This window comes from Phyllostomus discolor, chromosome 3 (assembly GCF_004126475.2).
Source record: "Phyllostomus discolor isolate MPI-MPIP mPhyDis1 chromosome 3, mPhyDis1.pri.v3, whole genome shotgun sequence".
In the NCBI taxonomy this organism is placed as follows: Eukaryota; Metazoa; Chordata; class Mammalia; order Chiroptera; family Phyllostomidae; genus Phyllostomus; species Phyllostomus discolor.
Window position 1 is genome coordinate 9,919,058 of NC_040905.2, and position 25,837 is coordinate 9,944,894.

Below are 25,837 nucleotides of genomic sequence, written 5' to 3' on the forward strand. Positions count from 1 at the left end.
GTGGCCGTGAGCACGTCTTCATTGATGACATTGCTCTTGCACAAGGAGCCCAAGGGAAACGCTGCTCTGTTTCAAGGGCAGCGAGAGCCGTCGTGGAGGACAGGCAGCCTCGGCGGCACACTCAATGGGGCAAGCAGATGCAAACCCCACGGCGCTGCGGCTCTGCTCCAGCCCTGCAGAAAAGGAAGGAGGGGGCAGGCAGGGGGCCGGTGCTGAACAAAGAGCCTTTCCCACTCAAACCCTTCTCGACTGCAACTGGCTACAGCCACCAGGTTCTCAAAGAGCAGGGCTGAAGAGAGAAGATCCTGAGGGTCAGGGCCAAAGACTCCCGGTTTTGGTAGTTGGGTCTGTTCCTTTTCAGCTGTGTGGCTGAAAAAGTTATATGCTGAGTCTTACTCGCCTATCTGCAAAATAGGTATCATCCTACTTAACCCTGGTACAAATGAGAGGATCAATAAAACACCTAGCATGATACTGCATACATAGTAGGTACTCAGTCAATCCTGCTATAAAAATAAAAATCATTATTATTTAATAAATGATGCCACTATTATAAAACCAGGATTGTACCATAATACAGTTGTCAAGAAATCCAGAGCCTTGGATTCAAGTTCTACCACCACCACTTCGCACCTGTGTGGCCTTGGGGAAGACGTTTAACTTTTATAGACCTGAAAATTCTCATCTGTTAATTGAAGATAATTATACCTACTTCATAAGATTGTTCTAAAGATTAAATGAGATCATGCATATAAAATGTTTGGCACAAGCACATAGTGTTGAGTAATAACGTTTTTTGGAGTCGAACTTACTAGAAGTACAGATACTAAGATGGAAACACACAGCAAGGAGGAGAATCTGTTTGAGAGCCTTGCTGTGCAGCCAGGCCTGGTCTGCTGTGGTGTCTGGCCCTGGGGCAGGCGCGGTGGAGGGGGGCAGATGAAAAGGAGGAAGGTGGGACACAAACTGTCCACGGAGGATCCCAGTCAGAACACAGGATGTAACCAGCAGGCTCCCTAAATGCTTCCAGCTGAAGGAGGGACGAGACTGGAGTCCAGAAAAGGAATTCCCTTCCAGGTAGATTCAATGGCCTCTATTTTCCATGTGACCTTGCCATTAAAATAGCAGAAAACGGCATTCTTTTAGATATCACAAAAGATGTTCTTTAAAACAACTTTTAACATTTTAACATGTCTCCTGTTTTTAACGTTGACCCTGTTGTAAAATTCCTTTTGGTCTAAAACTCCTCAGAGTTCCCTCCAGTGACCTCCACCAGCCGTTGAACGTTTTCTTGGCCTTCCGTCACTGAACCCACACTAGGTGAACCCAGGGATGTGCTCACCTCAGTCAAGCTGTGATTGGTAAAAAAAAAAAAAAAAACACTGCTAATTACCTTCTTGGACACCTGACTTACTCCACTCCGTGGAGTTTACCAGAGGGAAAAACTCATTTGAAAATTCACATTTTAGTGATTCCTCAGTTTGCAGAAATTGCCTCAGCAGGCAAACCCTGTCCCCTTCACCTTCACGTTGGACGGCTGTGTACGTGCAAATGCTGTACAGTAAACACTGCAGAATAAAGGATTAGGACTCTGCAAGTTGTTGCATGTTGCAGCATTGGATGAAATAGGACAAATTTGCACACACAGATGCAGAAACACATACACAATAATATCGATATTTAAGTTTAGGTGTAAAAGACATAAAAATTTTCATTTTGGGGGAAAGGCTCTCAATTAGGTGGAGTAGAGACCCTCTGTGTGCTCTGAAGTTAAGAAACTAATTGATGAATGAAGGGCTTTTCAAAATCAAACATCTCCAATCTTTATAGAAACAGAAGACCGCATTTTGGTGTTAAACAGCCTGAAAGAGTCCCTTGAATCCAAACAGACATCATTAAATAGAAAAAGAAGCACTTTTATAATACCCATTGTGTCTGCCAATCTGGTCACTATTTTATGTGCCCAGACATACCATTTAAGGACCTGTTTTGCAAATCCTAAACGAAAAAAAAATTGCCACACTTTAATTTAAATTTACAATATTTAAAAGTGATCTGACTTCTTCAAAAAATTTTTTTCTTTCCAATGAAATCTTTTAATCCCTGAGGCCTCTATTTCCCAATTTACAAATCAATAATCTGAGACCAGGAAGACATGCCTGTATAGGGTGGCCAGATTTAGTAAATAAAAACACACATGCGAACCTCGCATGGGAAATACGCAGGCTAAAAAATTATTCATCATTCACCTAAAATTCCAATTTAACTAGACATCTTATATCTTACCTGACTACGCTACCCATAGGTCACCCGGCTGATGAACGAAAGAGCCCAGCACTGGAACTGGGTGCTCCTTCTGATGTGAAGGTGTTCACACAAAAATGTATCCCTTGAAAGCTGGATGCTCTGCAAAACCAAAAGCTATGGAAAGTAGCCCTGCCCTCAAGGAAGCTAGAGTCTAATGGGAAATTGTAGTAAACCTGGAAGAGAGGAGGAAGTGCCAGGGTAACCATCTCAGCAAACTGCTACCTGAGAAAATAATTCTCAACCCCGGCCACGTGTTAAAATCAGCTGGGGGAGCTTTAAAAAAAAGTCGATGCCCTGAGATTCTGATTTAATTGGTCTGGAATGGGGTCAGAGAAATTGGTCTTCCCCCTCCAGAAATATTCCCAAATGATTCTAATACGCAGCCTGGTGTGCATGGAAACCACTGGCCTAAGCCTTGGAGGTCTCCCCCCAAGTCTCCCCTTGACTTGCAGGCTGTACAGACCTGTGCTGAAGTTTGGGGGGCAGGAAGGGTACACCCCAGAGCCCCACACTTTGTGTACCACAGAAGTGTTCAAAACGGCCATGTGGACTTGGCAATTGGATTTGTTGAAAGGAAAGCATTTTGCTGAAATTTGTCATTCTGGCCTAGGTACTCAGTCATTTCTTAGTCTATATGTTTTGTAGTCTGTGTCCTGAAAGCTCCATTCTGAGTACACAGTCACATATCTCCTGAAAACAGAATATACAGAGGAAGTCCCATCTAATCGGACAGTCTGCTCAAGACACCGCAGGTGCCTGGGGTCAGACATGGGGCCTCCGGTCCAGGGCAGACCTCACAGGCTTGGTGTACTCGTAGTTGGTGTACCCTCCCTCTGGCCCCCAGGGGAATCCACTGAATGAAAGCCCCATTCGGTCTTATGACTTCCCATGAAGAAATGAATAAAGAAGCACTCTGGGTGTTTTCATTATTGTCATCGTATTTACTGCCCTAGTTAGAGAAGGGGCAGAAGCCACAACCGTATCTTCCTCTGCTCGGCTGTTATTATTCCCAGAAGGCGTGGCAGCAAATGCACAAAAGCAGGGTCTCTCGAGGCAGCCTAACCAGGCGAGAGGGGGGAGCTGAAGCACCTCCCTCCTGGAGCCTCAGCTCCTCATCTCTGACACCAGTGATGAAGAAGGCAAGCCTACTGCCTCCGTTGCTGCAACTCTTCCCAAGCTACGCCATCCTCCAACACCAGCTGAACCTAACATTTTAAAGTCATTCTGACCACCTCACGCCATCCAAAGCCCAAGGGAAAAGCGTCTAAGCCCCGACTCTGAGGCTACACGTGGCTGTGTGTCAAGTCATTTTCTGGAGGGTCACCACTGTGTGATTCACGTTTCGACCATTCTTCATAATTGTTAATCCTCCCATTCCAGAACCCACCGGGGACTAATTTGGCCTGTGATGGTAAACACTCTTGGGATAGTTGGCCAGGGCTGGTTTTCTTAGTTTAACATTTCAGAGATCCCATTTTCCCAAAAGTGTGATGTTGAAAAATCTGGTACAAATGAAGCCTGTGCTAGAGACAAATCAGGCCAACTGTATCTATCCAGAAAAAAATGAGAGGGCACATTTTTCAATACATAAAAGGGCTAAATGAGTTGGTATTCAATAATAGTAACACCTGGAAACCTTAGCACCAACACAAATAAAAGATATTCCAAATGAGACTGATTCATGTTAAATATTTCCTGTCTCAGTGACCAATGGGCCATGTTAAAACCAGTCCCAACTCCTTTGGGGAGTCGCGTTCTGTTACCTACATGAAAGGCGATGTCAGAATTTTGATCAGGGATGCAATATTGCTCATTTTCATTGGGTAATTTTCCCCATTAGTCAGAGATTGGCCTTGCCAATTTGGAGGCCGCACACGCTTTGTGGGCTGCTATTGGGAACTAGCAGTCAAACTCCAGGACTAATGGAAATGTGTTCTAAAGGCCAAATCCCACCCTTTGCTTCCATGCAGACCGTTCCCAAGCGGGCAAGGGAGCCTCCCTCATCTGCACTGCAGTCCTGAGGCCTCCCTTCTTTCTTTGTGACCGCCTCGTTCTCGTGTCGTCAGCAAGCCCCCGTTGACGGCCCCTCTCTAGTTTCCCTTGGAAGACGCCAAAATCTATCCAAATTCTCAGTTGAACTGGGAAGAAGCAGACTCATTTATTATACCTTCCAGGCCTAGAATGTGGTCTTATAAGCAAATAAGCCAATTATACATGGGAGGTGTCCCATGCCCTCCTCTGCTGTAACTCTAAATCACCCAGCCAAAAATAGACATTCAGGAATAAACAGACCAGCTGTCTTCAATGTCTTTTCAATGGACGGTTCAAGCGGCGTGAAAGTTACGTTCATGCAGAAAAGGATGTAGATTCGTATGCCAAGCACAACCACAGCAGGGCCAACACCATCAGGGCTGTCTAGAATTACAGCGCAGTTCCCCCGCCTCGGATCTGAGGAAACCCAGCGGGAAGCCCAGGCACGTGGTCTGTACAAGTGCCTACAAAACCTGTAACACCCCAGAGAGATACACATCCAGGTGAACCAACTCCAATTCACAAGGAGCAATGCAAAACCACTTTCCTCCTCTGCCCCGTGCAAAAGTGATTCTGTTCCATCTCTTTATAATGATTGCTGACTTTCCAAAGTAACCCTAATCGTATTTTGTAAATCCTATTCCTGACACACCTCAAACCATCTGTCTAGTCTTTCTTGGGTTAGCTTGGGGCTGTTTGGCAAATGTGTGTCACTCGTTACCTGTAAATGGAATAATTTTCAGCAGAGTAAATGCACCTTGTAAAGGCATGTTGCCATGGCTGCTAGGTGTTCCTAAATAATCTCTTCTGGTTCTCCCTCTAAACCCAATATGCCCTCAGTGATATTTATCATGTGCAAAATAAAGAGCAAGGGACAAAAATGCATAAATGCAACTGCCTGAGCTTCAGATTCAAAGTACGTTTGTACATGTTCTCAGACACAAGGAATTGGTTGAAATCTTACTAGTAAAATTATATGTGCTAATTTGAGGAAAAAGGGTAGCCTGTATTTCAGATTCAGACTTGCAAAGAGTTTTGGAAATAAACGTGATAAAATCTGAGTGGTGGAATTTCTGCCATTTCTTGTCCTCGTGGAGCTGGGCCAGGGCTCTCACCCAGGCCCCAAAGTCCATCTCTCCTTCATCATTTGCCATGTTCTCCTTGTTCAGAACTACAAGTTGCTGGGAAGACCTTGGAACCCTACACCGGAGATGGGTATGTGATGAGACTATTCAAAGGGCACAGACAGGAATGAACAAACATGAGAAAAGACAGCTCACCTAATTAGTAATCAAGGGGATATGGAATAAAATGATGGTGAGATCACTGTTGGCCCCACAGAACGGCAAGGATGAAAAACAGTGACGACTGTCAGTAAAGCTGTGGGAAGTGGGCACTCTTAGGGGCTGCTGGAGGAGGCACGCTGGCAGTGTCTAGGGAACTTTTTCTGGTATGTACCTTTTTAGACCTTTTGCTTCACTTCTGTGCCTCTACTCTAGAGAAACGCTGGCATGTGTACACACGTGCAAGAAATGTAATACAAAAACATTCATAACAACGTTGTTTATAAGGTCCAAAGATTGGAAATAGCCTACCAATAGGGAAATGGTTAAACTACATAGCTTGCCTGCCTGGTGGCATATTTTGCTGGCATTAAAATAAATGGGGCAGCTCAACAACATCTGACATGAAAAGATGATAAGATATTGAAAATTAAGATAATAATTTGCAGACCATTAATATGTTCCAGTTTATGAAAGATGATGAAAGTTGTAGGTCTAAAACAAAATGTGAAAGCGAGGCTCTTTTTTAGCTTTGTCTACGGCCCCAAGAGACTCGGGACGAAGCAACAGGTGATTCGTGCTCTCTCATTCTGAACGAGCTGCTCTGCCACCTGGACAGGACTCACGGAGAGACCTCCCCTGCAGCCATTAGCCCATCACCCACCTCCGGGGTTCCAAAGGACAGTAACCGACATGCTGAACGAGAACGCCTTTGGGATGATTTGTTGGAATGTGGTGGTGCTGCCACCATCACCTTGAGCTGAATAGGAGTTTCAAGATTTCTCAGAACTCTGGAGTCTGCGGGGCTCAGACCCATGACCAAGGCTTGTTTACTGGCGAGAGGCTGGGTCCAGCGGCCCAGGGAGGCCCGGTGCTAGGCGTATGGCACTGCGGTAGAAGGTGTTCCTCCTGAGAGCAGCAACAGATTGCATCTGTGTTCCCTTTGGACCCCGTGCGAGGGAGCCCCACCTGTAGAGATGCTGTCGGTGCTCCCCGCTCAGATCAGCTCCATCCCTCGATCATGTTCACACACCTGCCCCAGGGGTGAGCTTCCGCCCTCCATGGCAGCACCTGCATCTTTTGCCGGAGGACGCCCCTGAGCAGGCAGAGCCCCATGTGCACAGAGAAGCAGAGAGCCTGGGGACTGAGGAGGGACTGGAGGAGCTGTTATCGTATCTGAGTGTCCAGGAAAGTTAGAACTACCCGCATATCACGTTTACAGAGACAGCAGGGGGAAACTGTTTTATACCGACACCATACAGAGTCCTACTCTTCCAATATAACCTTGACCATTACACATCTGTAACAGAAAAATGAGTCTAGAAGTTTACACACAAAACCAACTGCGATCTCTGGAGAGCAGAGTGTGGCTAGGGGATGAATGGAAAGAACTCATGCATTTCATTCTATGCATGTCTATATACCAGTTTGATTTTAAAAAACAAACATAGATGCTCATCTTTTTGGTAAGAAATTTAAGATATATGTATACACACACACATTCATTGTATAAAAATTCAGAGAAGAAAAAGAAGAGTCTAACAAACCATAACCATAACTCTGCTCCTCCCAGATCCCACCTCTGTTAGTGTTTGGTGGGGGTTTCATTCCCTTTTTTTTTTTTCTGCTTTGAGTAGGCAAATTTGCTTTGGGTAGGCAGGCTCCTGCTGGGCTCCGCCTACCTAATTAAGTGAGGAAGAGCTGCAGGGACTGTTTACCACCTTCACGCCCTGTGTTTGTTCTGTGGCTATTTTGGCTGCATGAAAATTTGGGTACAGCTGCAAAGAAAACTGATGTGACGCTTGTGGGTCTCCCTCACTTAGGCTAAAGACGCTCACGGTCAAGGGGAGGTAAATCATCAGTGTGGCGCTTCATGCGCTGCCTCTAGACGGTAGCACAGTGGAAGACCGGACGGCTGGAACTTCCTGCTCCTCGGATAAGACCAGAAATACACTCTCCTCATCTGGAAACGAGCACTCGGATCAGACCTGCCAAGGCCTCTGAGCCTCCAACACTACGTGCAAATTGACCAGGAGACTTTATTTCCTTTGAGACTCACACAAAGGTCTAGCCTGCTGCAAACTCATCTCCTAAAATGCACACACGCAACGTGAGACCTGCAGCAGATGACACGGCTGCTCTGTGTTGGTTTCCAGTCTCCCTGTTTCTGCTGGGAGAAATTGGAAGTTCAATGTCTCAACCTTGAAGCAGCAAGAACAATGAACAATTGTTAGCCCAGGAACAGCCGCCGAGGCCTGCGGCTCCAGAGTGGAAAGTAAACGAACGGCATGTCTTGAGGTTGCGGTTCCCCCACCGTCCTGGCGGGTGACGTGATACGGTAGAGAGCAGGGTGGGGGTCCCACTCGTTAGGTCCCACTCGTTAGAGCCCTCTGAGTGACGCCAAGGGGAGCATCTGACCCCCTTCTGTTTTCCCTCTTGTGGAGTATAGCTTCGGATAATTACATGTAATTTCTCATGGCTGACTACGTGAATGAAACTTCTCGCCAATTTCCACCCGAAACTCTCTACCAAATCAACGAAGATAAGGTCAACGAAGACTGGTACTGTGCAAATATGCAGTAAAGGTCTTCATTTTTAATTTTAAGTGGCAAACCCCAAAGTCTTCAAGAAGCGACAATCTCATGATCCAGCAAAATAAACAAGAGAACACACAAACATTCCCTTGGTTTGGAGTATGAAAACTTTTTTTTCAAGAGTAAATTGAACTAGCAAACAAAACAGAAACACTCACAGACAGAGGACAGGCTGACAGCTGTCAGGGGGGAGGGCTGCGGTGGGTCTGGGTAAAAAAGGTTCCGGGACCAAGCACAACCAGAAAACCTCACAGACACAGACAACAAACAGCATGGTGATTAGCAGAGGGTAAGGGGCGGTGGGAGACAGAAGAGGGTAAGGGGGGATAATTAGTGATGGGAGGAGACTTGGGAGGGTGAACACACAACACAATATACAGACAACATGTTGTACAATTTACACCTGAAACCTTCATAATTTTATTAAGCAATGTCACTCCAATAAACCCAATAAAAAGGGGGGGGGAATTAAAAGAGTACATTGGATTGAGCTGAAATTTTGAAAGCAGGAATGTCAAAGTGTGTCTTTTACCAAATGTGTTGGAAGCCAGTCATGTCCTGAGAATAAACCCAAACTCAAACTGGTGCTCAAGTCCAGTTCCCTTTTCGCATTTTTTTAAAAAGAAGAAAGAAAAATAAACTTTCTAGACTTTTAAAAAATGTAGCTTTTAAAACAAGGTTCCCAAGGCTACTTGGATGTTGGCTGGTGCTTATAAAACAATACTAACAAGATGACTGTAAATGAATCAAAACCAGACAGATTCCATTTCCCTTCGAGAAAATGGGTGTTTGGGAAAAATATATAAACAAATAAGAGCTTCCCCAAACATCAGTGCTCTAAATAAAAACTGGAAACGTGTCTTCGGAGCTTCGACCACGGCTGGGTCCCGAAGAGGTGGCACGGGGGTGAGGGTGGCACCCGGAGCGCCCTCCGCGCCAGGCACTGAGCTTAAGGAACTTGGCTCCATCCTCACAGGCTCCTGCGCGACAGGTGGGGGGTCTTCTCCCACGTTGCACACGGTAAAATGAAACTCGGGGAGCCTCAGGCACCCCTCTCTAGGTCATGCAGCCAGGAAGTGACCGTGCAGAACGACCGCTCCTGCTACCTGAGGACCATGGATTCGTTTAGTGGGTGTGACTTGGTAGTTTAATAAGGCAATTGTGAAGCACACTACCAGTGCAATGCTACTTCTTTCTTGTCCAGGCCAACCGCACCTGTGCTGGCTTAGGTGGGTGGCCATGGAAGACCCAGATAGGGAAGGGGACAGTCTTATCTTGATTTAACTTAGAGTCACTTGGAATTCATGGCACAGCTCCAAGTTCCTCAACCTGGTGGCAGGTCTTTACTAATTGATTCGGCTACATTCATTCATTTCATCGTCAAAATGACCCTAGGAGTTCTGGAGCATTTTTATCCCTATTTTATACCTAAGAAAACTGAAAGGAATAGAAAGGCTAAGGAAGAGTCAGAGCTGTGGAGGGTTCTAACCCAGCCCATCTGACTGCCCTCCACCCCCAGGGCCAGAGCAGGTGCTCCTGCACCTTCGCCAGACTGAAGGGGCACCATCACCCACGTATCACAGAACCGAGGTCGGGATGACCAGGGCCCTAGAAAGGAGGCAGTGCTGGCCTCCCACCTCAGCCACTCGGGGCCGCGGGAATCGCACACCACGGACTGGGCGGCTCGTGGACAGCAGGCACGCCTTTCTCACAGCTCTGGGGGCGGGGAGTCTGAGATGAAGGTTTCTGGTGAGGGCTGTCTCTCTGGTGGAGCCAGTGCCTTCTCACCATGTCCTGGCGTGGGGGAGGAGCTAAAGGTTCCTCGGAGCCTCTTTTATAAGAGAGCACTAATCCCCTTCATAAGGGCTCTGCCCTCAGAGACTTAAAGCCATACCTACTAATACCAGCATTTGGGGGGTTAGGATTTCCACATGAATTTGGGGGAGACACATTTACACGGTGGCACTTCTCAAGGGATGTGACCACTCGAACTGGAAAGCGTCTTCCCACACACCCATTTACTCCTCTAACAGTAAGAAGTGCCTGTGATATGCAGGTATGTCTAAATCGGGGATTATAAGGCGATCGAAGATGTGCAGGTGCTTTTTCTCAGTAAGTGTACAACAAAGCAGCCTTGAATTATTCACTTCCCAAGTGTACTCGGTTCTGGGTTTTTCCCTGGCCTGATTTCTGTGATTCTTTATCTTTTCAGCTCCCTTATTATTATAATCATTTCTTTCTTCTGGACACATCCAAATTAATGGTTTAAATCAGTTTGTCCCCGAGGTGAGTGAACCTCCTTAACAGTCAGGTGTATGGAGGGACAACTTGAAACCAAGGACCCCTTTGCATCCGCAGAGCACTGGAAGTTGAAAGAACCCTGGGGGTGGAGCCCAAATGCTGCAACAGACAACCCCGCAGCGCCTTCTGCTCTCACAGGGCCTGGCGCGTGCACTCCTGGGTGGGCCGCCCTCCCCCAAGGGCTGACACGTGCGGTCCGGGCGCTTCCAAGCTGCGGCTCCCCCCATCTCAACCAAGGGTTTCGGGACACTTGGGCTCGTCCAGCAAGCAGAGAGAGGGAAGAGAGAAACTTCAGAGAAGGTGCGCTCACTTTGAACTGCCTCCTCCTGTTCTGCTGGCAAGAGTAAGTCACCAAGAAAAATAAGTAGGTTTACCCGTCTCCACCACAGATCCCCAAGGCCGCCACCATGCCGGCGAGGAACCTGGGCCCGAAAGCAGCAGAGCCCAGTGAGCCGCCCGCCGCCACGCGGGAGCAAGCTCTGTCGTCCGAAGCAGTGCTCTTTGCCCAAATACTGACACTTGCTGAAGTTGCTCACTGTTTTTACTTCTCATCTCACGCTTACTACAGAAAACGTGGAAAATGTAGAACAACTTAAGGAAATAAGAATTACTTACATTTTGATGCCTATCTGCTAGCCTCTTCCATACACGAGTATCTACTATACGAATATATACCAATTTTTAATTATAAGGTGTTTCAAACATAAAGTAATTTACATACCACCCTACATCCCACTGAGCATACACCACTCAGTTTAACGAATGCTAGCATTCTGCCACATTTGCTTCGGTTCTCTTTTCTTTAAACATAAAACGGGTCCAGCTAAAACCAACCCCGTCTAACTCATCCTCCTACAGAAAAGAAGCTAAGAAGTGCCACCCGAAGCTGGGGTACATAGATTCTATGCAAACTTTTATACTGTCACTGTCTTGTGTACCCATAACAACCGGTTACTTTCATACATTTCCATTTTCGCACGTTGCTTTTTTCAGTCATCAGCACGTTTCGAGGCTATTCCGGGTTGCCGCATGCAGACCGTTCCCATCCAGCTGAACTGAACGTGGACCCCACTGCACGACGAAGTCAGAGTTCGTTCACGCCCCCGATACACAGTTAGACGGCCTCCACGTTTTTCCCCTTCATAAGCGCCAAGAAACCAAACTGGCATCAAATTATACACACAAATTTGTTGTCTACTTTTCTACTTAATGTGGCCTAGTATTCAGACATACTCATATGCCTTGAGAATGTTAAACAGCTGCACGGTGCTGTCTCCCATGAACGTACCAAAATTCATTTACCATCCCCTCTGGCAGCACACTCAGACCCTTGCCAGGGATGTGCTGAGGCAAGGCTCTCCCACGAACACCCTTCCCTGCGCACCGCAGCGTGATGACCAACAGGAAAGGCCAAGAAGCGCCTGTACAGTGAGTGGTCCAGCAGCCCTGCCCTGGTCCCCGACTCCCGGCGTTCAAGTCCCAGTAACCCTACTTCCCAACGGTGTGATGCTGGGTAAATTACCCAACTTCTCTGTGTTTCCATAAAATGAGATTAAGAATAATACTCACACTGAGTTGCAGAATAAGTGGGTCTATAAGCTTTGTGATTTACTGTTTTTCTTTCAATTCCCTTGGAGGCGAACTGGAGGCGAACAAGGGTAATTCTGCATCTGCAGGCCAAGCTTGCTTACAGAAGGCAGAGCACCCCTCGGAGGAGAGAAGTCTTGTGAGAATCAAATCACTGACTCCAGAACGTGCTTGGCACACAGTAGGCATTCAGGAAGTGCTAGGCTAAAAACGTTGATTCTGTGTGACTGCACATGCATACCCACACATGCACAGGTGTGTGTGCACATGCACACACACACAGATCTATAACTCTGGCAGAGTTTGGCTCTGTGATATGACGCTGTTAAACTTTAGTTCCATCTCAACTTTTCCTCATTTACAAGGTTACCAGGCCTTCTCCCTGGTTATTTTCCCATCCGGAACATCCTCTGGTCTCAACGACTTTCGCTAGGGGCCCCTTTAGCCTCCCGGCAAACCCCCTCTGTCCGACACACTGCAGCCGGCAAGTGTACCCTGGCCCATCACTGACCTTCTGAAACTCCCAGACCCTCCCTTTCCAGTTCAACCAGCTAGTCTATCCCCAGTATTTTCAAATGTCACTTCCCACAGCCTCCTCTCCCCCTTCATCCTGTGAATGATGTTCATCCACTTCACAACCGACATCAGCTGGAGTGTAAAGAAACAATAAAGCACAAAACAAAGAAAGCCACTTGATGTTTTTAGACCTTCCAGATACGGCTCAATAAAATCTTCACTGGCCTCAGGAGACGCCCCCTAATTCAGGGAGACAGAAGCCCCTCTTTCTACCCTAAGGAACACTGTTGGGCAGGGTAATGGGCCTGGAGACCTGTGGGGCTCCTGGGCTGGACAAGGTGGGGAGAGGAAGCCACAGCTGAGCGGCAAAGCAGTCGGGTCGGAGCCCTGCCCACCCCTTGGCCGTCAGCGCACACACACTCTGGTGAGACGCAGACGTGCAGAAGCAAGTGTTCATCACGTTCACCACGAGTTTGCCACCACGATTTCCACACGGCCTGTGGCGACCGTGGCACCTTCCATGGCTGCAGTGCCAGGGGACTACCTAAAAGGTCCTTAATCACTGAACACCATCATGGTTGGACTATTTCCATATTACCAAATGTGGTTTAAAGTAGCCTTAAAAAGAAGTTTCTAGTGAAGAGGACACACACACATACTCACCCCATTAGGTGATAAACTTAGCTGAAAAGGAGATTAGGTGTCACCCCTCTTTTTACGGCGAAAGTTAGTGCATTCTATCTCTGCGAATGTATTTGTTTTCCTTGGCTGCAAGCTTAATTACACTTCTCCAACTCGTGAGCAGCAGGAAGTCCTTTCCTACAGCAGCCTGACCAGAGCCAGTTCTGCTGTGAGGAGTTTCAGCAACAAAACCCAGATGGAGTCCTGCCCTCTGGCCCGTACGGTTGGTAGTAGTCCTGTGAGGCCACGGCGAGACTCAAGGAAAGTCAGGGAGGAGGTCATCCCTGATTGGCTTGGCTGTGGTTTTCTGAATTGGGGGAAGGTGCATAACTCTGCTGCCCCCTTTTATATCCCCAGGAGTCCCACGTCCTCTTAAAATTGAGGGGACATGGGAATAAAATCAGCCTATGGCCGTGTCACCCTTCATCACTCCTTCTTCACAGGAGTGCTGTGAGGAGCTGAGGATCGCACAGTCTTAGGGAGAAGCCTGTTTATGTCTTTGCTGTACACCTTTTTTTTTCCCATGGTTGATGTTTTTTGTTGTTGTTGCTGTTGTTTTAAGACAGCAATGACTGAGTGATAAACATACCTTCTAACTTCATCTTGACAGTTCACTCCCAACCATTCATTTATCAGAGAAGGAGGGGCAGAGAAGGAAAAGGAAGAGATAAGAAATAGAAGGCTTAGAGAAGGAGGGAGAGGAGAGGAGAGGAGAGGGAGGTGGGAGGTGGGAGGGAGGGGAAGAGGGAGGGATTTTCTGCCATAGTATCTGAAAGAAGGTGAATGCGGAATATGAAGACTTTATAACCAGCAAGGTTCACAAACTCTACAGCTCCCCAAAGGCATAAAACAACCAGCCCCCTCAAATACAGCAAGACTTAGGCCACAGTAACAAACAAAAAGAGTCCATAGAACCCCTTAGAAATGTCACTATTGCAAACACATTTCTAGGCTCTTTCTAATACCATGGCTTTTGCTGACGCCCAAACAAAGTGCAGTTCTCCCAGTTGGAGCCGGACCTGCCCATGGTACATGCTGTGCAGAGCCCTGCCTTACACGGAGGCAGGACGGTGAAAGGGCAACAGAGTGATGGCCACGTGCAAGTGGCCCCAGTCCTGCTGGCAACTGGCTGTATCCTCCCTGGACACGCTGTTGAACCCCTTCTTGAGCCCATTTCCTCCCAGAAAAAATGTATACAGACGACTCTCAGGCTTCTCCCTACACAGAGAGGTCCAGTTCAAGCTCCATAACAAATTCACTCCTAACGTTTCCTCCATCAGTGAAACTGCAAACAATTCCTCCTCTAGCATCATGGTGTGTGGAACGATGCAGAAATGTAAATCTGCCCCATGAATCTCAGAGAACACTCCAGCACATTCTGCTTAGAGGTGCAGGGTCACAAAGCCTACTAACCACCAGCTTCCAGGGGTCTATGGTTCTGGGATCCATGGTTTCAGGCTCCAAGATCTTGCTCTGGGAGACTAAATTACTGGAGATGCACAAAGAGAACTTACTTGGATCAGACAGATACCCGGTGTCCAGGGCAGTGATGGGCCTGTACACAGTCCCAGAGGGATCAGCCTGGCCATTCTACAGTTCAGCCCTTGATCTAACAGGGTTTGGGGTGGGTGGGAGAACAGAAGCACTGGTTGGATAAAATAGGAGAAACTGAAGAGTTTCCGGACATTCCCTCCATCGGCATTATTTCCGTCCTCAAGACTTCTGGTAACTGCCACCTACTTAGCATACTGTTATTTGGGGGAATCCAAGATAGGAAAATGCCAAAATGAGACATTTTCTTATGTAGCTCCCCCAACTGTCTGGGAGGTGGAATGGCAGTGGCAGCAAAGGCCACCCGGCAGACAGCAGACAGAAGGGAAGGATAGGACACGCCCAGAAACGCAGCAGGGGCCCAAGTGACGCGGACGTCACTCACGTCAGGTAGAGCAGTGAGAAATCACCGGCGCCAGCCTTCTGTGTGCTGGGCGCCAAACATTAAAAAAGGTTGCATGAATTGTCTGCCGATTTCCTCCGTAAGGCTGACAGGCCCTGCAGGTCAGGTGGGGAGACCAGGAGGCATCTTGAGAGCACAAGAGGAAGGCAACCAGGATCCACTGAGATGGCGCTCCGGGGGGGAGAAGGGCTCGGAGAAGGCCTGCGGGCTGGGGTCCCGGCGGCGCGGCGGGAGGGCACCGGAGCGGAGGCTCCTTCTGACGGAGTCGCACAGGCCGCGGCGCGTCTGCTGTAAGGCAGGTAAATACCGCCGTCGGCCAGGTCATGGGAATATCTGACCCACGGGCGAATAACGACGTATCCAACTGTCCTTTTTCCTTTTTTTAGACCTTCCAGGTTATCCCGCTGAATTGTTTCTTTTGGCTGGCAGTTAGAAGGCAACCACCACCCAAAGCAGAAGAAACACCCAGGAGAAGGCCGAGCTCCTGAAAGGCTGACCATCTCTTCCATTTCTCCCCAGGTTAGCACCTCGGCCTCCCCACGAGCAGCAAGGCTGCAGACTTACCGGGAGCCTTCGCTCGGCAAGCTCACAGTCCCCTGCGAGCTAACCAGCCCAGCCTGCAAAAAGTCTGGCGGGGACATTGTCGGGTTCAGCATGAAGGGCCTGGACGGGCCGGCGGAACCCTGATGCACGCAGACGCTCTGGGGAGGCCCCGCTGCCTGCCGGGAAGCCAGGCTCGTGGCCAGCCGGCCGGCCAGCCAACATTCCCCATCGGCAGATTCCGCGGGGCCATGCTTGTTGGAGGCCCCGAGCCGTTCGGCAGGGTCATCCCTGCTTTCCAGACCGAGAGGCGAGGATGGAAGTTGAATAAACCATCCACCTGTCACCTGCAGCGCCAGGGAGTGCCTCCCAGCATTTCGGCTTCTTCCTTCCCTGGGTGCAGGCTCGCCTCCCCTCTCTGCCCGTCCCTGTACCGGGAGGCCCACCAGGAGCGGCGACCAGCCGGGATTAGGGTTCTCTTATAACCACCCCTCCCCCCAAGCCCCGAGGACTTGGACCGGCAGGCGGGGGCGCTGTCTGGCAGGGCGTAGAGGCAGATGGACGGCGCCACGCTCTCCCTTCTGGCCTCCCAAGAAGAGCAGCACGACCCTCCCCCCTTGTCACCCCAGTCACCCAGCCGCCGTGGCCCAGAACCAGAAAACCCCCAGTTGTGTGTGGACTTTGTACTTCTCCCAACGTGGGTGCCAACCAATTAGCAGTAGACGAAAAACTGAGGTTTTCTTGTTTTGCTTTGTGTTTTTTTTTAATATTTGAGGCAAATTTATACACATTTTACACTTTAATAGGAATTCTTAGGGAAGCAATGATGAGGACCGGGGGCCAGCACATGCCCTGTCTTTGGGAGCCTGGAAGACAGTCAACTTGGCCAATTACGGGCGCCGCCATTGGGCTCAGGGGCACACACGCTCCACCGCTCCCTCCTTTAGCCGCGTGTGGCAGGGTTTTCACTTTTCACAATCGTTCTGCATGGAAGCAGGATGAAAGTCGTGCTTAATGAGGTTTCAGAAAAGAAATCTAATCCTTGCTCTGGCACTCGCACGCTGCCTATTTGTAAACAGTGTGGCCAGGGGCTTTGCAAGATTTATAGGAAATGCCAACAAGGCGGAGCGACCGTTTGCTCGCTCCTAGGGTTAGCGCTGCAGCTCTCCAAGCCCCCTGCCGAGGACAAAGGAGAAATGGGCACCGTGCAGCCCGCTGCCAGCAGCGGCCTCCGAGTGCACCAGTTTGGGTTCATCTACCTCACGGATGCGGACAGGGAGTCCAGTTCGCGCCAGCCTCAATCTGATGGCAACATATTCATGGCCCTAAACCCTCAGAAGATTGTTCCTGAAATAAGACATTTGCAAAATCTCCCATTTCCAAGGTGGTGGTGATGCAAGGGTTTTCCATTCAGAGCCCCCTGACAGTAGAGGAGTGGTCGTTTCCCCAAGCCATGCGGTGAATGCCACACACGTGTTAGATGCGAGGCGGCCCTCCAGGCTGGGCACCAAGGCGGCTCTTCCAGCACTGGTCTCGGGGTTACTAAGAACCAAGTCATTCATAGGGGTGGCCAACGCATCATGAGTCTGGAGTGGAAAGAAATGGGAAGCAGCCACATTCCCTGAGAATGGGGTTTTGTGTAACAGAACATAAAGGCCTTATTTCAGACTTTATTACGGGGAAGGAAATGACTGATGATCAAACACCCTCCTCCTGCCTTGAAATAATAGAACTGAAAGCAACAAATGATCGAAAAGGAAAACAAACAGACAAACAAAAACTCCTAGACACAGACAACAGTATGGTGGTTAGAGAGGGCAGGGGGCGGGGCAGTAAAGGTTAAAGGGCTCAAATAAACGGAGACAGAAGAGCTGACTGGGTGGCAGGCACACACAATGCGATGCACGGATGATGTGTCACAGCGCCGTGCATCTGAAACCTGCACGATCTTAATAACTGGTGGCACCCCAGTAAATTTCACTTTTCAAAAATCCCGGTGATTATCTCGCAGACCTTGCTCTTACAGCCTCCTCCTTTTCTGGCCAACATGAACCAGCTGCAGGATAATGCACCAGTGACGCCGCCATGGGGCTGGGTCCCCAGCATCCTCCCTGTAGGACTCGCGCATGAGGAGTTGCACGTGGGCGTCTGCCGAATGAAAGTGTGTGCCTCTCGAGTCACAGCCAGCCCTTCCCCCAATGACTTCTTTAATTTAGAGTCGATGGCCTATCTTTTCACCCCATCAATCTTCATATGCTTATCCTCGAACCAGGACAGGGAAATGTCAAATTCTCTGCAGAGAGTAAAAATTTCTCAAGTATGCATCCAAATGTGCTCATCACACAAAAAAGGCCCAGTGCTGGCGTGCCCGAGTGGCCCTGGAGAGACAACGTCTGGCCCTCACTGACCTGGGGACAAAAGCAGGCACACACTGAGTGCTGAGGCCGCTCCCAGAATGACCCAGGTCAGGCCAAGCATCGGTGCCAGGAGTGTGGAATTTCCCTGTCACATGAAACCACGGCGGGGTCAAGAGGCAGATGCACTCACCAAGGAACAGAGGGGGACCTTTCCATGTCTTCTGGCTTCAGTGCTGGGGGTGTGATGCCGTCTTCCTAGCAGGTTTAAATGTCCAGGCAAAGGAACCTCACCCCATTAGCGAATGCCCCAGCAGATGGACAGAACAATGAACGGTACCCCAAAATGTACTGAATACCTACTCTCTGTGCGAGATAAGCATTTGTTAAAGATGCTGTAAAGAAGTGGAGCAGAGTCCAGGCAGTGTGGCAGCATGTCGATGTCCCATGAGCGAGAGCTGTCTATCCAACAGCCGTTACCCTTTTCTCCCTGCTACCAGAACCTTGACTTTGTCCAATTATCAGGTGGCTATGTGTTTTCCTAACACATAGGACGAGCTGCTTCACGGCCCTAGAGGCAAACCTTGATTGGTCAAAACCAACAGTTCCAAATTCTGCCTGCACATTCGAATTGCCTTGCCACACTGTACTTCAGCCCTTGATCTGGGAGGATCCGGGATGATGTGCGTAGGGAGGCAGTGGTCGTGGAGTAGTTTGAACATTCCAGTGACAGGGCGCTGCCCCAAACTCTGACTGAGCTGGTCAAACATGAGTCCCAGTATGTGACAGCATTAAAAGTGCCCTGGGCCATTCTGACACATGCCGGGGTTGGGAACCACCAGTCTAAGTCAACACGACTATTTTTTCTGTCATTAGTGATCAGTTTAGAACTGGCCATGTGACTTCGCTCAGGTCAAAGATGGAAAAAGACATCTTCTCGGAAGCATCTAGAAAAAATTTCTCTCAATTTAAAATGACAAAACAAAGGTAGGTGCTTGCTTCTCGTTTTCTGAGCTCTGGGCAGTGTTTTAAGAAAAGGTGAGGTTTGAAAAAGTCCAAGCAACGGCAACAGTGAAGGGAAAAGTCGGCAAAGACCAGCATGCAGAGGAAGGCAGAAGACAAAGATGGAAGAAACATGGTCCACGACAACACTGTTGGAGTGATGAGTGATGCAGTGACCCAGACGGCACCCTCCCCACTTTAAGACCAGTGGCTCTAAACCTTGGCCCACATGATAAACTCCTGGTGTGTTTGTAAAAGTACCAATGCCTGAGTCTCACTCCTAGCGGATCTGATTTAATTGGCAAGTGGGGACATGTGATCATCAGGGTTTTAAAAAATATTCCCACTTGGTTATATTGTGTAGCCAAGCTTGAGAACCACTGCTCTACATTTCTGGTTGAGTCTGACAGCAAATTTCCTTATTTAAGCTACTAGTTCTCAAAGTATGTCCTCCCCAGCCCCAGCAGCAGCAGCAACAGCAGCAGCATCCCCTGGAGCTTGTTTGAAATGCACGTTCTAGGTCTACCCTTGACCTACTGAATCAGGAGATGTGGGTGCTGCCCTAGCACTGTGTGGCTTAACAAGCCACACAGAAGACATCCATGCATGCTAAAGCTTAAAACCACTGGTTTGGGAGAACTTGACTCCTGGTTTTCTGTTACCTGCAGCCCAAAACATCCTGATCCTGTATCCATAACTGACAAAGAAATGCAGGGACTACCTCAGCTGACTGGAGGAAGGGAACGCCACGTGCAAACCTCTCATTTAGAATTTTCGCACACCTTTAGAGAGTGGGGCGAGGGGGAGGCAGTGGCAGCCAATCAAGCTGAGGCAGACAGAGCTTCTAAAGAGCTGAGGACATTAAACCTAAGAGGACAGACTAGAGCCAGGGTCCTCCATGAGAGGTTTCTGGGTAAGAGGTTAAAAATATTATATTTTAACCTACAGGTAATAGGAAGCCACTGAAGAATTTGAAAGAGAACAGTTTTAAGGAAAGAAAGTAAGGATGGTATTCTAGGATAAAACTGGATGTGGGACACCGAACAGGTTGAAGGGGAAGGAACCAGGTGCAGGGATGCCAGCTGGTAGACCGGCACAGCTGCACGCAAGTTCTGATTTTCCTTCTCAGCACCTGAAGGCGGGTGCTGAGCCAAGTCGGAAGCCAAGGCGTAAGGTGAGCATCAAGAAGACCCTTGACCTAATCCTCAGTATGCCCATGTGTTTGACAGTGGGGTGCGGAAGGGCTGCCCTTCGACCTCTACTCCCCTAGGCACCTAAGAAGGAAAATAGTAGTGAGCCTCCTCCACAAAAGGAGACTTCACGTGGCTCTTTCAGTTACCAGCAATGCAGGCACCACCTGTTCCCCTATGCTGATGAAGATGATCTGCCATCCCCTAGGAAATAAAGAGGGGGAGATGAGGGTCATGGGGAAGGGGGCGAGTAAGGGAGAGATGTGCCCCCCGCTGTCGAGGGCTGTTTCCCAAGCTGGACCAGAAGGGGAAGCTGGGAGCACACACAATGATCGGTCTGCGCACAGGCGCTGACTTTGTGCTGCTATCCCAAAAGGGCAAGGCACCACGAAACGTGACTCATAACACTTCACTGGACTGATATCTCGCCAGTGATGTGACCCCACCCACACTGCCACCACTGGAACCAGCTGGGTGGCTGTCACTCAAGGGTGGCTTACAGTCATCTAGGTTTTGAGGAATTTCATTTACAAGAAAGTTTCCATGTTGAATTTGAATTAAAATAAGACAACATATGTTTGATATCCACTCTTCCATTTTAGGTAAAGATTTGTCCCAATATTTCATTATGAGAACTGTCAAACATACAGGAAAGTTAAGAGAACCCCAATGTTCATAGCAGGGTTATTTACAACAGCCAAGTGCTGGAAACAGCCTAAGTGCCTAACAGAAAATGAGTGGGTCAACAACTGTGGTACATTCACATGATGGAATACTACGCAGAAGGAAAGAAGGAACTTCTACCCTTCGCGACAGCATGGACGGAACTGGAGAGCATTATGCTTAGTGAAGTAAGCCAGGCAGTGAAAAACAAATACCATATGATCTCGCCTATAAGTGTAACCTAATCAACAAAAAAACACAAGTGAGCAAAATAGAACCAGCGAAATGTAAATTCATAAAGTGGAACTTTTAATGGAAATAAAAAAACAAATTGACAGTGCCCTGGGGGGGGAGTAACAGGGGATAATAGAAGGGGAAGGGTCAAGTCAAGGAACATTTTTAAAGGACTCACGGACAGAGACAGTGGGGGCAGGGGGGAGGATTGAATGTGGGAAGTGGAGGGTGAGTAGGGCAGGGGAGAGTAATGGGGGGGAAATAGGGACAACTGTAACTGAACAGCAATAAAAAAGAGAACTGTATAGTAAACAAGTAACATTTTACTATATTTGATTTACTATATATCTCTATAGCTACCCAACTCTAGCCATTTAATTTCTTTGATATATTTCAAAGTAAGCTGCAGACATCAGAACACATCAGTGCGCATGGTTCAAACCAGAGTTCAATTCTTGTACACTGTTTCTTTTTTTAGGTTAAATTTACATTGAACAAAAAAAATATATATATATGGCTTTTTTAATCCTCAACTGAGGATACCATTTGTAGATTTTAGACAAAGAGGAAGAGAGAGAGAGAAACATTGATGTGAGAGAGAAACATCAATCGGTTGCCTCCCGTACATGCCCCAACTGGGGTTCATACCCGCAACCTAGGTATGTGCCCTGACCGTGGTTTGAACCTGCAACCTTCTGGTGTACAGGGTAATGCTCTAACCAACTGAGCCACCCAGCCAGGGCCAAAATGCACAAATCTTAACTGAACCATTCCATGAGTTCCTAATTTCTTTCTGCTTGTGTGTCTATGTTAGTAAAACTAACATTCATCACTTTGAATGTTTTAAGCTTATCTTATTGTAAATATGCTTCAACAAGTAAATACAGTGAGATGTATTAATAACATCTTACAGTTTTCACATTCATAAAACATGGGTGCTTTTTCATCTGACTGTTGAAATAATATTGTCAGGTGTTAGAAGTTATTAGTGACTAAAACGTGAAGCAAAAGTGTCTTCCCAAGTCTCCTTTTAATTGCTCGGGTAGGTTTAATTGGCGGGTTGCCTGAAATCACAAGGTGTTCTGTTTGAAAGAGAAAAGCTGCCCCTATTTGAAAACAGACTGTGTGAATCAGGGTTTTCCCGATATCGTTTAACCTAAAGAACAGCACACTCCGTAGGCAGCTGACACCCTGGCCACCACAACCCGGTGTCCATGTGTATTTGTAGAGGAAGCCTCAATGCACAATCAATCACCCTATATCAAGGGGCGATGAGAAATGCAAATTTATAAATTAGCACTTTTAGTGAACTCTTGCCTACTGAGACTGGCCCTTTAGATAAAATATTTCAAGGTGGGGGCCGGGAAATTACACTGTTTAAAAAAATGTTTGTAAACCACTGCATCTAGTCCACCACCCTCATCCTGTTGATGAGAAAACCGAGGCAGAAGGACCAGGATTCTCCCTGCATTTGTCCTGGTCCCCTTTCACCGTGTGAAATATCAAACCTGAGTTAATTCACCAGTATTGACTGTGCAAGATCACGTGCTCAGCGGTGTGCTTGAGCCTGTGGGGCAGAAGACCAAAGGAATTTATGGTGCCTCCCTCACTCCTGACAGCCCCAGAGAAGACCTTATACTCCCAACGAAGAAGAAAGACGAGTGTGTGTAAAACAGTGCAGGGATGGCACACTCTCTAAACTGTGTGGACCGGAGAAGCGCTAATTGGATCCAGAGAAGGGGACTGGAGGAACTGTGTAGATGAGGGGAGGCGGGAGGGTGTGCTTTGCAGAGGACAGAGGCTCGCAGAGCGTGCACGAGCCAACCCGGCGGTACCTCCGGGAGTTGTTTCAGCTGGTTGTTTATTTCATTCACTGTGAGAAAATTCTAAGTTCTGCACATTTCCATTGACCTGGTGTCCAGATCTTTGGGTGTACCTTTAAACGTGAGTCAGGCCAGCTCTGGAGAAAGTCAGACCTACAGGATTCCTATTATGCTAATCTAAAATGTAGTGGTTGGTTGGTTGGTTTTTTAAACTTGGGAATGGGAGGCCTGAGGATAGGGACAGCAGAAGAACAAAACAGATTTTTCTAGAAGAACATTTAAAATCTCATTGCAGAAAGCTAAGGAATGAAACCACTATCCAGACTGCGTCAAATCCAGGCACAGGAGGGAAGCAACTGGACCCAATGAACTTGGCAAACAAGTGCCCCAGTAAGACTTCGCCTTCTAAAGCGGTAAGTGTTACCAGTGTTATGAAGATTATTTAATTTTCTGAGATCTTGGTCTCTGGCATTGTTCGGATTTGGTTCCCAAATACTAGAAGCTCCAGGCCTCCTGGTTCACTGCTTTGAAAATCTAAAACATATGACAAGGAAATTCTAGTGAACTCAACAAGAAATCCTGCTTATTCAAAATTACCAATCTGTTCAAATACCCAGCATGTGTGGAATGCCACACGTTCAAGGCCTATAAAATGTAGATGCTGTTTACCCAAGCAGCTTGCTTGCAGGGCAGGCCAGACGCAGAAAAATGTCCGGCTACTCCCTCTGTAACTGTACACTGCCCTCACTCCCAGCCGGGGCCAGGCAATGGACACTCAATCGTGCCACGGGGCCCGGGGAAGTTCTCAGATGACCTTGCTTGCTGTAAGCACTCAGATTGACACTTGCTGGACCCTTGCTTGTAGCTCTGTCGCCTCAGGAATGCTAAGTAGGTCACTCACAAAAGGCAGGTGCTCTCAAAGGATGTGTCCGGTCCTGAAAGTAACCCGACTCTCCCCGATCATTGGCTTTGTTGGCGCAAAAGTCAGGCCCTGACTTCATTCTCATTAGCATCTGTCCCTGAAAGGAGAAATAAAACTCTGACCCCAGTTCTTATGTCCGTGTTCCAAATCGCGTAACATCACCTGACTTTTACACAACATTTCTCTATCTTTTAAACGTCTCTGAAGAATATTCATAAAAACTTAACAGGCTGCAGAGACAAATTTCTAAGTCAACAGTAACCATGATGCTCGAGGTCTGTCCAGGAGGTGTCCAGCCACGTAATATAAAACATAGAGATGTTTACCGAAGAGGATACAAGATGGAAGAAACATTGTACACAGGACAAGGATGCCTCCGTCCCCTTCCAAGTAGGCACCTGGGGACCTCACACAGTTCTCCCCGTCACCATCAGCTGCCCCATCATATTTTCCTGAATCACATTAACAGTCTAAACTCTCTCCCCTTTCAGAGGTGATTTTAGTTTTGAGAAAAGCCAGAAAGCACAGGGCACCAAATCTAGGCTGTAGGGGGGCTGAGTCACCTGAGTGGCTTGATGTTTTTCCAAAACACTCTGCACAAGACGTGATGCATGAGCGAGTGCATTGTCATGATGAAGCTGCCAACCACCAGTCAGCCGCAGCTGCAGCCTTCTGAATCATCCAAATAGTTTCTGTGGAGGAATGTTGAAGCTTAACGCACAATCTGTGCAGATTTGCTCCTCCTGCTCAGTCATTTTCAATGTGACATCCACACAGTACACGTGCTCACTCAATGGCTTCCACCACCCCCACTGACTAGTGCTGTGAAGTTGTCATTGTTCACACATGCACACCCCAGTCCACTCTCCTTGCTGCCAGGTTATATCGATGTCACCCAAACCGTTCTCGTTATATTAACAATGGCTGGACTTTTTCTGGACAGACCTCATATGCCTGAAGAGCCAGGGAGTTATTTTTCTATTGAGAATGGGTAGGTTCGGGGAAATTTTACTAGCTCATCTTCCATGATCAAGGAAGACTTAATGAGCAATTTAGGCACACACAAAAAATGTCTCTCCACCTAAAGCAAGGTGACTCTTTACTTCTATATGGAAAAAGTAAACATTGGGGTCAGATGTCAATCCTCGGTGCCTCTGGCCATACGGAGACACCCCCAAGGTCATCTCACAGCAAGCACAACGCTGAAGGACCGCAGGAGGGTGCCAAGGAAGCCCGTGTCAGGCCCCCCCTAACCAGTTCTCTTCGGCACTGAGTTTATTGCTTGCCAGTTCAGTGCAACCTCCTCATCACATCAGCTGCCTTTGGGGCCAGTGGGCCCTGCTGTACGTGCTGCTGAAAGGAAGTGAGAAACTAAACACATCAGGATTCAATATCGGTCCTCAGGAGTTCTAGCGATGAGCCTCGGTCCCCAGCGTCTTCCAGGAGCTGACAAATTGAATTACCGTAACCGCTTTCCTGGAAGCAGCAGGTGACCGACTCCATTAAGCTGGTCGGCATTTTATTGTCATCTCTGACTGATGAGCTATTCATGAAATTCCTCCTGTCTTTGAGATTCCACTCACTTAAACCGCTATTAGGCATCATGGATGCAGCCCACGTGGTGATAACATGGCTTGTTGACTGCCCTTGATGGAGCGGGATACTAATGCCCACTGAAACTGATTGCGCTGGGGGTCTGACTTTAAGTGAGAGTCGAGCTCAGGATATTGATCTCAGTCTCTTTAATCACTATGAGCTGTTCTTTGAGATATTCAAGCTGGCTTTCTGCTCCTAGGCTGAACGTGAGAACCGAATCCCAGGCCCATTCTAAGATAATTAGAGCCTGAGGTAGTGA